Below are 11,743 nucleotides of genomic sequence, written 5' to 3' on the forward strand. Positions count from 1 at the left end.
CAATTATATTCCCTACATGCTATAGCATCAGATTCAAAGAAGCTTTTAGGCAGCAAAAACTGCAACATAGATTCCTCCAGGACACTTGGAGAATGAATAGGAATCTAGGGGAGAAAGCTGGGTTCTAAATACCTGGACTAGAGAAGACTGAGGTGGGCTTAAGGCTGGGATCGCAGAGTCAAGAGTTTTTGTAGCTGGCAAGTTAGCAGTTGAAGCCAGAGTGTGAACACAACTGTAGGCTCTAGATAATGGGCTCTTTCATGAAGAAGTAGTCAAGGTTAATTTGTTCACTTCAAGTTTTTTTGTTTTTATTTAAAGAAAAACCTTTGTAAAATGAGTAGATGCTTTAAAACTTTTTGAGCAATATTGAAAAATGCAAGGACAGTTAAAACAACCACATCAAATCCTACCCCCAAGAAATAATCATCAACACTAGAGGATCATCATTCTATCTTTCTATATATAGTAGGTGAGTAGAAAATATATACACATGTACAAAGATAAAAGCACCTGGGCTGCTTTTATCATAAATGAATGGATGGAGAGACTTTAGTTAAGTGTCCTCATTATTAAAATAAAAATAATATTTTTAATTAACAGAGGAAAACATTTTTTAATTGGTGGACTTCAAATATGTTTGTTCATCACAGAATACATGATTTTCTCCATTAATAAACTCTGTAAGGTTGAAAAATAGTTTGTTAAAGAAATAGAAAGTAAATTAGTTTATTTAACTAAAAGTTTTGGTTTTAGGCAGTATCAGCTGACTCAATGTTATAAAAAAAATGAGAACTTCATTTTCTTGCCATCTACCCCTTTTAATTTTGCCATGTTTGTGAATTGTTTTATTTTTATACTGTCAAGATTTATTATACAGGGTGGGACAAAAGTAGCTTTACAGTTGTGAGTACACAAAATAGAGTTTGTTTTTGTATTATTATTTACTAATTATTATATTATTTTCTATATGAACAACTGTAAACCTACTTTTGCCTACCCTTATTATATCAAATTGGTATTTTCCAGTATTCTACATGGAAATGGGTTAATTTCTCACCATGTGTTCTTTTGCTACCACCATCCATTCCTCAGTTTTTAATTTTGATTCACTTCTTAATCAGCTGGATTTTTGTCATAAAATATATTTTCCCTTACAAGGAAAACTCAGTGTGTTAGAATTCCTGAGGTCTTCCTTATTTAAATATGTTTCTTTTTTCTTACTCGTATATGGCACCATATCTGGGAAAATATTCTTTTGTCCTACTTAAAGTACTTAAAGAAAAGTACTTTCATTTTTGTTGTTGTTGCCTAGTGATCTTTAACTGAAATATTTTTTTCTTTGTACTTGTTAACTAGCGAGGCATTCCACTGCCCCATGACTGATGTCATCTATGACGACATGTAGGTGGCAGCCATCAGCATTGCGGTCCACAGACTGGGCAGTCCCCAGCATCTCTTTACTGGTTCCAGAGAGTTCTCTAGCTAAAGGTTTGTGCCACAACTGTCAGACAATCTTGACAATCTCATCAAAAGTGATATTTCCATCATGTTTCATGTTATTTTGCTTCTTCCTGTCTCACAGCACTTCTTTCAGAGCTTCACCAATCAGGCCAGAGGTACTACCTCAATCTGAGCCTGTCTGTTCTAAACGGTCAGTTTCACTGTCATCCTCAGACCCTTCCAATCACCCCGTTGCTTTGGCAATGTCATTGCCAACCTCTTTTGAAGACAGGCCCAGCGGGCCAATCTAGGGGGCCAGGGCAGATGTGGCACCACCTTCTCCAGCGGTCCACCTCAGGTATATGACTTTGACCTTGTCGGGGTCAAACTTTGGTGGCCAGGTGGAGGCAGGGCTGATGTCACATGAACCCAGATTCAGGACACCTGAAGAAAGTTGCACCTGAACCTCCTTCAAGCTGAAAGCCCAGAAAGGTGCCTTCTTTCTGTTTTCCTTTTTTAGCGAAGTCATTGGGGTGACACTACGAACAAAATAGAAAAGTGCTTTCTTTACTTCAGTTCTCTTTCCACATCGCTCCATTGTCTCTGACATTGAACTCTGCTGTGAGAGCAGTGGAATGCCAACTTTTTTTCCTTTGTCAATTGCTTAGTTGTTGGCCTTGGTATCAGACTATTCATTTTTTGTACTTTTCAAGCTCAACAGGTAAACCAGAAGTTTGCTTGGCTGAAGATTCCTCATCTAATTATTCTTATTATAATTTGAGGGTGATTGCTGCTCTCATGACTCTGGCAGTCCTGAAAACAGTCTTCCAGCAACTTTGAAAAGCTGGGGCGTATGGATGTGTCAAAAAAAAAAAAAAAAGCCAGATGGTACCTCTGATTCTGGTTTTGCCTTCTAGGTCCTTTGTCTTTGATTTTTTTTCTTCCTTCCTATGTTCAAGCAAGTCCTGAAGCTCCTCTTGGGCAGCTTGAAGTGATTCCATGAACCCGTTGCAGGAAAGACAGTAAGGTAAAGAAGCAATAGGAGTAGAAATTATTCTTGCTGTGGAAGAGAGTGCTGTTGGTGGAAAGTTGTAGTGAATACTGCATAGCAAGTGTGGTAGACCAGATGTCTTATTAGGGTGGTGAGTTTTGTAAGATTCCTCCTGTCTGGCCAATAGTTTGTGATTTACTATAGATAGATATGGATGGAAGGGTCTGAATAGATGAAGTGACTAGGAGGCCATGGAGGGAAAATACCTCTGCATAGTCCTTTCCTTGCAGAAATAATATGTGTCATTTTGGTGACGGCATCTATTCCCATGGAGATGATTTTGTACATTACAAAGAAATAGGGGAGCAGCCAGTGATAAAGTACATAGTGATGTTATCTGAGGTGCCTACGGTTTGGGAGGACTAGAAATAATCTTTCTGACCTATCCTTCTTATGTGGATGTGACATAGATGTTTGTATTTTGGATGCTAATATGCCAAAGGTAGAGTCACCGGAAATTCCAGAGGATCATTTTAAATGTTTCTGGTGGTCCACAGTGACCCCCACATGCAGAGGCACAGAATTTATGAGTGTGCATCTTATGCCAAGACATATAGCTAGTTGGTTTGATTAAGAAGTCTCTCTCCTGTCCCTGGACCACACTACTGGGGGCCCTGGATACTGACCAAGGGCTGTACATTATAGGCATTGATTGGCTTGCCTTGGATTGCCTTCCTTAACTCTGAGGCTGAAAGATCACAAAGTTTTTATATTGGAATATTTCTTGTGATGGACTTGTGTCTTATGGAGCAGTGTGTCTGTGTGGTTGTTTGAGCTTCTGCCTCTTATTAACAATATGATAGCAAAACAGAACTCTCTTCCTCTGATGCAGGTATAGTTTTCAAGTCTTGTGATACAGCCTTCAAGTGAGGTGTGTATCCATCAGGATGCTAAGCCCCTTTAATTTAGTAAAGTACCTTTAATTGTCAGTAGTTCTTTTTCCCTCACTGCGGAGTTAGCCTTGGCTGAAATGAGCTGCCCTGATGAAGAGAAAGAGGTCAGCTGCACTGCAATCCTCTTTAGGCCCAAATGGTATTCACAATGATATTAGAAAGTTAATTTGTATTAGAGATGTCAAGCTATAAGCCTTTTGTGTGAAATCAGCCCACAGCCACATTTTCTTTGGCCAAGATAGTGTTTGCCTCTTACAAAGATGGCATTGTCATTAAAATAATTTTTTTCAATTAGTTGCCTATTTTTTTAAATTAGGAGCCCTGGACAGGTGGTTCAGTTGGTTAGAGCACTGTCCCAATACACCAAGGTTGCAGGTTTGGTTCCCAGTCAGGGCACATACAAAAGCAACCAATGAATGCATGAGTAAGTAGAACAACAAATCAATGTTTCTCTCTCTCTCTCATCATTAAATTTAAAAAAATTAGAAAATATCCCATAACAATCCAGATTTCATCTTTTTATAAAATGAGAGCTATGACAATCATTCCAAATGCAATGCCAGACCCTAGCTGTGACGGAAAGGCAACGCGTAAGTATCCCCTTGCCATTGGCTTATGCTCTCTGGTTCTCCAGGGTTCCCATCATGTACTATCCTTCTGACACAGAGGCCAGCTGTCAGTTCCTGTCTATTGTCACACCCACACTTTCGTTTTTCTCATAGTAGAGTCATGAGTAACGTGCTATATTTCCTATGTTCTAGTCTATCATATGTAGAAATATGCAACACAAACTGACAGAACAATGGATTTCCTTTTTTTAGCCTTCTTTAGGCATTGATATTACCAGCTGGGAGCCTCCGGGCATATGAGTTCATGACTGTTGCTTTAGATGATGGAAGGACAAGCTGGGTCAGGTTGGCCAAGATTAGGATGCAGGTAAACGTGATGGTTACTTCATGGAAAGGGCAGCTCTTTTTGTGTGAACACTACTTAACCTTTTTTATATACATTTATTACTTGGGAGTAGGAATGGGGCTACTAGGGGAAGAAAAGTCAATGGTAATCAGGAACTATTGCATGTCCTTAATTGTTTTCAGCCACATGTAGCTTTCTGATTTTCCTCCTTGAGTTTCATTATTATGAAAATGTGATGTGATTTATGGCAAGTCCCCTGCTTACTCTTCATGCCTGAAATGTTGCCAATCAGCAATTTGAGTGTGAGCCTAACCAGTGGCTCCACACTAAGAATCCTTGTGGGCTATGATTCCAAAATCATCTGAGTTCTATACTTGCCACCCCTTTGCAATGATGCACTCATGCACAATACTGTCCTTGTATAAGTACAATTTGTCACCTCACTTTTCTTGGTCCAGCCTTCGAATTTCTTATGCTCTTTAAGATCATTTTAAAATTGATCTTGGAATGACTAATATATTCCCTTTGTTCAAATTCAAAAAGTACACAGCATATATAAAGAAACATCTCCTCCCACACCTGGCCCCTAATTATCCAGTGCTCTTCATTGAAGGTAAATAATGTTGCCAATTTCTAATATATTCTTCCAGAAATTGTTTATGCCAATGTTTCTCAAAGTGCGATCCACGGACCTCTGGGTGTTCCCCAAGGTGCTTTGAAGAGGTCTGTGAAATCAAAACTATTTTCATACTGATAGTGAGATATGATTTGCCATTTTCACTGTTGGCATTTGCACTGGTAGTTCAAAAGCAATGGTGGATAAAACCACTGGCATCTTGACATGAATCAAGACTGTGCAACACGTTGTATTCTTCCCTGCCATGAACTCACAGATAAAAGCATTACAGTTTCACTTAAGAATGTCCTTGATGAAGCAGGAAAAGCTAATAATTTTTATTAAATCTTGACCCTTGGGTACCTTTTTAATATTCTAGTTCATGCACAGGGAAATATATATTAAACACTTTGCTTCACAGCAAAGAGCCAGGTTGTCTCAAGGAAACACACTTACTTGGTTGTTTGAGTTACAAACCCAACTAGTTGCATTTTTTATGGAGCTCCATTTTTAGTTGAAAGAATGACAAAGTATAGTTATTCATATAAACATTCAGCAAACATTTTTCTTAAAAATGCACAAAATGTGCCCATTATTTCAAGAAAAACAAGTGACAGCATGATCCACAAACTATAAAATTTGAGCTTATAAGTAAAAATTAGAATTTTGGAAAATTCTAACAATGTGAGCTCAACAGCTTCCCAAAATCTAGAAACTTCTGATGAAAATGGTGGTGATACAGCAAATGAAATTTTTTAATATGGTAAATGACATGTTAACATTTAAAAGGTTTGCATAGTTCAGTGGACAAATATTTCACAAATGGTAAATGCATGTCCTTAAAAAAATCATGTATGAGTAAAAGAGAATCATTCAAAGTGGAAGGCAGGTCAATGAATTTCAGTGTGACATGGTATATAAATAGCTCTTTGGTAGAATTTTAGAAACTATGTTGCAATTAAACTTTAAGAAACTACTAGTTCCCTGACCAGTGTGGCTCAGTTGGTTGGGCCTCATCCTGCAAAGCTAAACGTCACCAGTTTAGTCCCTAGTCAGGGCATGTATGAGAGACAACGCATCAATGTTTCTCTCTCTCTCTTCCTCCCTTTCCCTCTCTCTTAAAGTAAATAAATAAAATACTTTTTTAAAAACACTGCTAGTTGTTGAGTTTATAGTTGTTGAGTTGGTGTAATATTAAAGAAAAACAGTTATAATTACCTGAAGAGGCTTTTGAAATATTTGTTTCCAACGCGTTATCTGTGTGAAACCAGATTTTCTTCTGATACTTCTACCAGAACAACATACCACAATAGCTCAAGTGCAGAAGCAGATAGGGGATTCTAGATGTCTTCTATTAAGTCAGACATTTGAGATATTTGCAAAAAATACACCACTCTTAGTTTCGGGGGGTTTTTTTTTGGAAACCTAGGTTTTTTTCGTAAAAGTGTATTGTTTATATTAACTTGTAATGGGTTTATCATTGCTGTGTCTTCACATGAGGGAGCTCTCTAGAGCCTCTGATTAGGGCACACATTTTATTCATGAAGCTCTGCCCTCAAGACCTGATCACCTCCCAAAGGCCCCACCTCCTAAACCCATTATATTAGGGATTAGGTTTTCACATATAAAATTGAGGGGAACAGAAACATTCAGTCTATAGCAGCGTATCTATGTATTCTCCTTTTCTTACACGGAACACGCTATTCACTGATCCTGCACCTTGCTTTCTTAACAACATGTCTTCAGAATTATTCTGTATCAGGACATAGAGATTATCCTTATTCTTTTTATGGCTACATATTATCTCCTTGTAAGAATTTACCACGATTTTAAAAATTAGTCTCATATTGAGGAATTTGTTATTTTGTTTTTGGAGACAGTGCCACATTGAAGAACCTTGTATCTAGGTCATGTCACACATGTATGTAAGGGTCTGTAGGACAGTGGTAGGAATGCTGGTCAAAGATTTAACTGCGTTTATAATTTTGATACAAGTTGCACAATTTATAAGCTCATGCTTTTTTACTTATTTTTAATTTTTTTCTTTTCCCCTCCCCCTAATCTCATTTTTAAAAATAAGTTCTCCATTACAACTTTTCAAAAATGGACTATGGCATTTGTTGTACGTAAGTTGTGGTCAGGTGAATACAGCACAGTTGAATGTTATGTACATAAACACACATACTTCACATGTTTGGGGCAAAAGTTGATTTTAAAAAGTAAAAATTAAGAAAACTCTAAAGTGTATTGTAATATATAAGCTATATTATTGATTTTCAATAAATGTCCTATATCATTAATGCAATTTGAGAGAAGTCATAAGTTTTTCACATTTATTTGGTATCCAGTTGAAATGATTTGGCAACTTTTTCCGGAGGCCCTGAAGCAGCTGGCACTGAATGCACCAGTGAACACAAATTCCCAGCATTTGTACATTCTGACTTCACAGTGACCAGTGGAAAAGATGGTGCTTCTCATTGCAGAGACAAGGTTGCAGAGCTGGGTGGAGGTGGCTTCGAGGCAAAGATTGCTGTAGATAAGCAAAATAGTTCTGGAGTTCTTGCGTAGGCTCTGCAGGTAGGTGCATGTACTTTGCAGATAGGAGCTGGTGATTTAGTGGAGCACCTTTGTATATGAAGGTAGATTTTTTAAAATCTTAACATTTTCAAATAATTAAAAGAGATGAACGTCTTCACTTACCTTCTTCTCCCTGTTCCCAGATAACAATCACATTGGGCGGTGGCAGGGCGCGGGGGGGGGGGGGGGCGGTGGAGGATCTATTGGTTTTCTGCTCGTTAGAGGCAGTCCCATTTCTCTCATTCTGTCTTCACATATCAACTTAAATGCTATCTCCTCTGGAAAAGCTCATGCCTCCCTTAAACTCAACAAAATTATGTTCCTTCATATTTCCATAGCATTTTGCACTTTCTCCACCATAGCATTTGTTACAATGTATTATAATTGCCTATTTCTTGACAATATCTGTTATATTTTACATCCTAATAAGAGTGATAATATGTGTCTTATTCAATGCTTTATTCCTAGAACCTAGTATAGTGCCTGGCATATAGAGTAGGTAACTCAATAAATATTTATTGAAATAATGAATAAAGAGAAGGACAAGTTTAGCTGGAATACAGGCTCTGGGTAAATAGAAATTTTAATTTAAAAGTCTCAAATCTCTCAGCAACTACTCTAAAAATCACTATCTTTAATATCATTTGAGGTACTGCTTAATATAAAATTTCTAGTGATACAAATGCACATAATATTTCCAATGTGGATATATACTATGGCTTGATGATATACAGAATGCTATTTTCTCATCTGTTTTCTCTACCTTCTTTAGTGGTATTAGTGCTATTTACCTTATTGGCCATCAATGGCATCTTTGGCCTAAGGAAAAAAATAAATGGAATCTCCAAGAAGCAATAAGATAAATCACATAAGAAAAGTAACAGTCAATAACCTGGTATAATCTATATATAATAGCCCAGTGAAAATGTGCTTTAGATGGTATTATTAAGCATCAAATTATTTTTCTACATTTTGATCAAAATTAATTTTTCTTGGTTTTTAAACTGTCTTAAGTCAACCAAAGAAAACAGAATCTCAAAATGTGGGGTAACTTATCATCTTTTAATTCTGAAAAAGCTTACTGGGTGTCCACTTACAATAAGCAAGGATGATGTGAGGAAGAACCCACAAAAAGATAGAGCTTCAAAAATGTCCCCGATGTTCCCTTCCCCCTCCTCATTTTTCTGTAAGGCAAAATCCTATTTATTTCCTTTGAGAAGACCTCTCTCATTCTCTCACTGCAGTCAGGATTCATTATCTCTTCTTCTGTGAACCCCTTTATTTCCTTCCCATATGTGTTCAACCCCTGTGATTGTCCTTTTGTCTTCTGATAGAAAATGGGTTCCTTAGGGACCCACAGTGGGTGTTTTCAACCCACCTGGCACAGTGACTCAAGTAAGCCAGCGCTCCATCGATGTCTGTCAAATGCCTTAGTATCTGTCAGTGACTTGCCTCTATTGTTGATAAGGTGTGTGATGTAGAGGACTGAGGTATTCAGAACAGGTGAAAAGAGGAAGCTCTTGAAAATACAGAAAAGTTTCGGCAAGTACAAGAAGATTTTGATGAAGAAGATAACAATTATTTCAAGACTATCATGACTGCCCCAGCCAGTGTGGATCAGTTGGCTGGGCGTCCTCCGGCAACCCAAGGGTCGCCAATTCAATTCATGGTCACGGCATATGCCCGGGCTGTTAGTTTGGTCCTGGGCCAGGAAATGTATGGAAGGCAGCCAACTGATGTTTCTCTCTCATGTTGTTGTTTCTCTCCCTCTCTTTCTTTCTCCTTTCCCATCTCTCTAATCAAAAATTAAAATTAAAAAAAAACCCACAAGAATGTTATGACTTAGTTTAGGCACTGATGACAGGCCTGTTCAAGTCCTGACATGGACATTTAGAAGTTTGTAATCTTGGGTAGGTGACTTAACCTCTCTAAACCTCAGTTTATTCATGTGTAAAATAGGGGTAATAAGAGTAGCTACTTGTGTTAGGCAACATTGTTAGATCCCCCTCAAAAGCCCCCCCAACACACACACACTGGTGTATATTTCCTATATAATTGTCCCTCCTTGACTGTGGGATTTTACTTTGGTGATTAGTTTATGTATGTGACAAAGGTGGAGGGATTCTTTTTTTCAGATTTAATTAAGGTTCTAAATCATTTGCTTTGAGTTGACCATGAGGAAGATTATTCTGGGTGAACCTGACTGAATCAGGTGAGCCTTTTAAAGGAAGTCTGGGCTTCTATCAAGAGAGACCCTCAAAGCGAGAGAGATTTTCCGGCAGTGCTTCTGGAAGTAAGCTGCCATATTGGTGGAAGCCTAGGGGTAGGGTCCCATGGTAAGAACTGCAGGGTCCTTTAGGAACTAATGGCAGGCAAGCCCCACCTGACAGCCAAAAAAAAAAAAAAAAAAAAAGGTGAGAGGACTTCAGTTCTATAACCACAAACAGCAGAATTTTGCCAACAATCATATGATCTTGGACTCAAAACCTCAGATGAAACCTCAGCCCAGGCCAAAGCCTTGGCTGCAGCCTTGTGGGACCCTGAGCCAAGGACCCAGCTTAGCTATGCCTAGAGCCTTGACCTGTGGAAATTGTGAGATAATAAATGTGTGTTGTTTTCCACAGTTACATTTGTCATAATTTATTACGTTATAATAGAAAATGAATATACTACCTTATTAGGAAGATTTATAGGTTTTAAGCAACTCATTCTGCCTAAAGTTAGATTTCTTCTTAAAGATGGCAAAACTTATTGAAACAAAGTTTGGTATGTCACAGAACTGAAGGAAAAGATAAACGCTTGGGCCTTGGGGGTAACAGGCACCAGGGCTACTCTGAGGAAATCATTCAGGAATTTTGGGGAGTGCACTTCGAAATGATCTGCCTACAACCACCATATCCTTGTCACTTGGCCCATGAATCAGATACTCCTGATGGAGTCTAATTGCCTCACTTCCATCACATTTCCATTTCTTGATGTCAGGAAGCTTTAGAATTGAGGCCTCCAAGACGACATGGAATGAGGCTGGGAGTTCCTTAAAGGGAAAGTGTGGTGCTGTTAATGAGAGAAGAGAAAAAGGAATTTGGGAGCAGTCACAAACAAGAGAGCCACCTTGCTACCTCATGGGGTTGTCAAGAAGACGTGAGAATACAAATAATGTGCTCAGCAGAATTCTTAGCACAAAGTAATCGCAATGTAAATTTTAACTTTAATTATTAAGCACCACGGGGCTTAAACCTCATCTAGACAGTAAAATAAAGACTTCTCCTGAAGATGAAAAGACAAATCCCATCTAGATGAGGGAAAAATTTTCCTTGCACTAAGGAAAATGGCCTAAGTGCCTGTTGCTATCTGGATTACTTATAATTAAAGGTTTATCAGAGAATAGAAAGTTATAGATTCTTAATTGCTGCTTGTGCTGATTATTGCCATGTATTCAAAACCAAACCAGCTATGAGACAGACTTTTCGAAACTTCGGTGGGTCAGACAGAGAAGCCAGCTGTTGGTGTCCATACCTCTTCTTACAAAACTCTTAATGATTGGCTCACAGTTCCAGTTGTAAATATTCAGACAGTGTCTAAGCTCATCCATTCATGTTTAAATCACAGATTTAAGTTAGAAATTTTAGAAAATGAATTCAGATACGCAGTGATATCCATATTTACTAAAGATCATAAATAGAATCCAAAACAACTGGAGTACCAGGTATTGAGAGATGTAGTTGTGGTCTTGAGGTGGGGCCTTCCTTTGACCTGTTTTTGCTGTTCCTGTTGTTGAATGCTATCGGTCAGTACCCTCTTTCTGAGGAAGGCCTGTCTATGAGGCGGGGTCATTTCCGGCCCAGAATATCACTGATGGCTGAATTTAACTTCCATTATATTCTGTTCTACTCCACAAGTATTTATTGAGCTCCCATTATGTGCAATGAACTGTATTAAGTGCTATGATAGATTAAAAAAAATGAATAGATAACACAGAGCTCCCGACCTTAGGATATTTTATTATCTCCAAAGAGGGACAAACATTTACAAGGACCAGACACCATATAGTGCAAGATATGGCAAGTGCTAAAATAGATACAGAGACAGAAGAAGGCTTTAAATTTCCAGTGTAATCACCTGGAGTTTTTCCTGGTAGAGGAGGATTTAAGCTTCAATGGGACAGGCAGCATTTTATTTATCTAGTTATATATTCCCATGCCTAGCACAGTCTCTGAGATTTAATATAAGAAAATAAACATGATTTAGAAA

General features: G+C 38.1%; 1 pseudogene; it reads right to left on the bottom strand.

Annotated features, from left to right (window-relative positions):
* Positions 1–1,348: 1,348 nt before the first annotated feature.
* LOC129066925 (60S ribosomal protein L12-like) lies at positions 1,349–11,326 on the bottom strand (annotated as a pseudogene).
* Between the last annotated feature and the right edge of the window lie 417 nt (positions 11,327–11,743).

Source organism: Pteronotus mesoamericanus, unplaced genomic scaffold (assembly GCF_021234165.1).
Source record: "Pteronotus mesoamericanus isolate MK-2021 breed Mesoamerican mustached bat unplaced genomic scaffold, CSHL_Meso_final contig_20, whole genome shotgun sequence".
Lineage (NCBI taxonomy): Eukaryota > Metazoa > Chordata > Mammalia > Chiroptera > Mormoopidae > Pteronotus > Pteronotus mesoamericanus.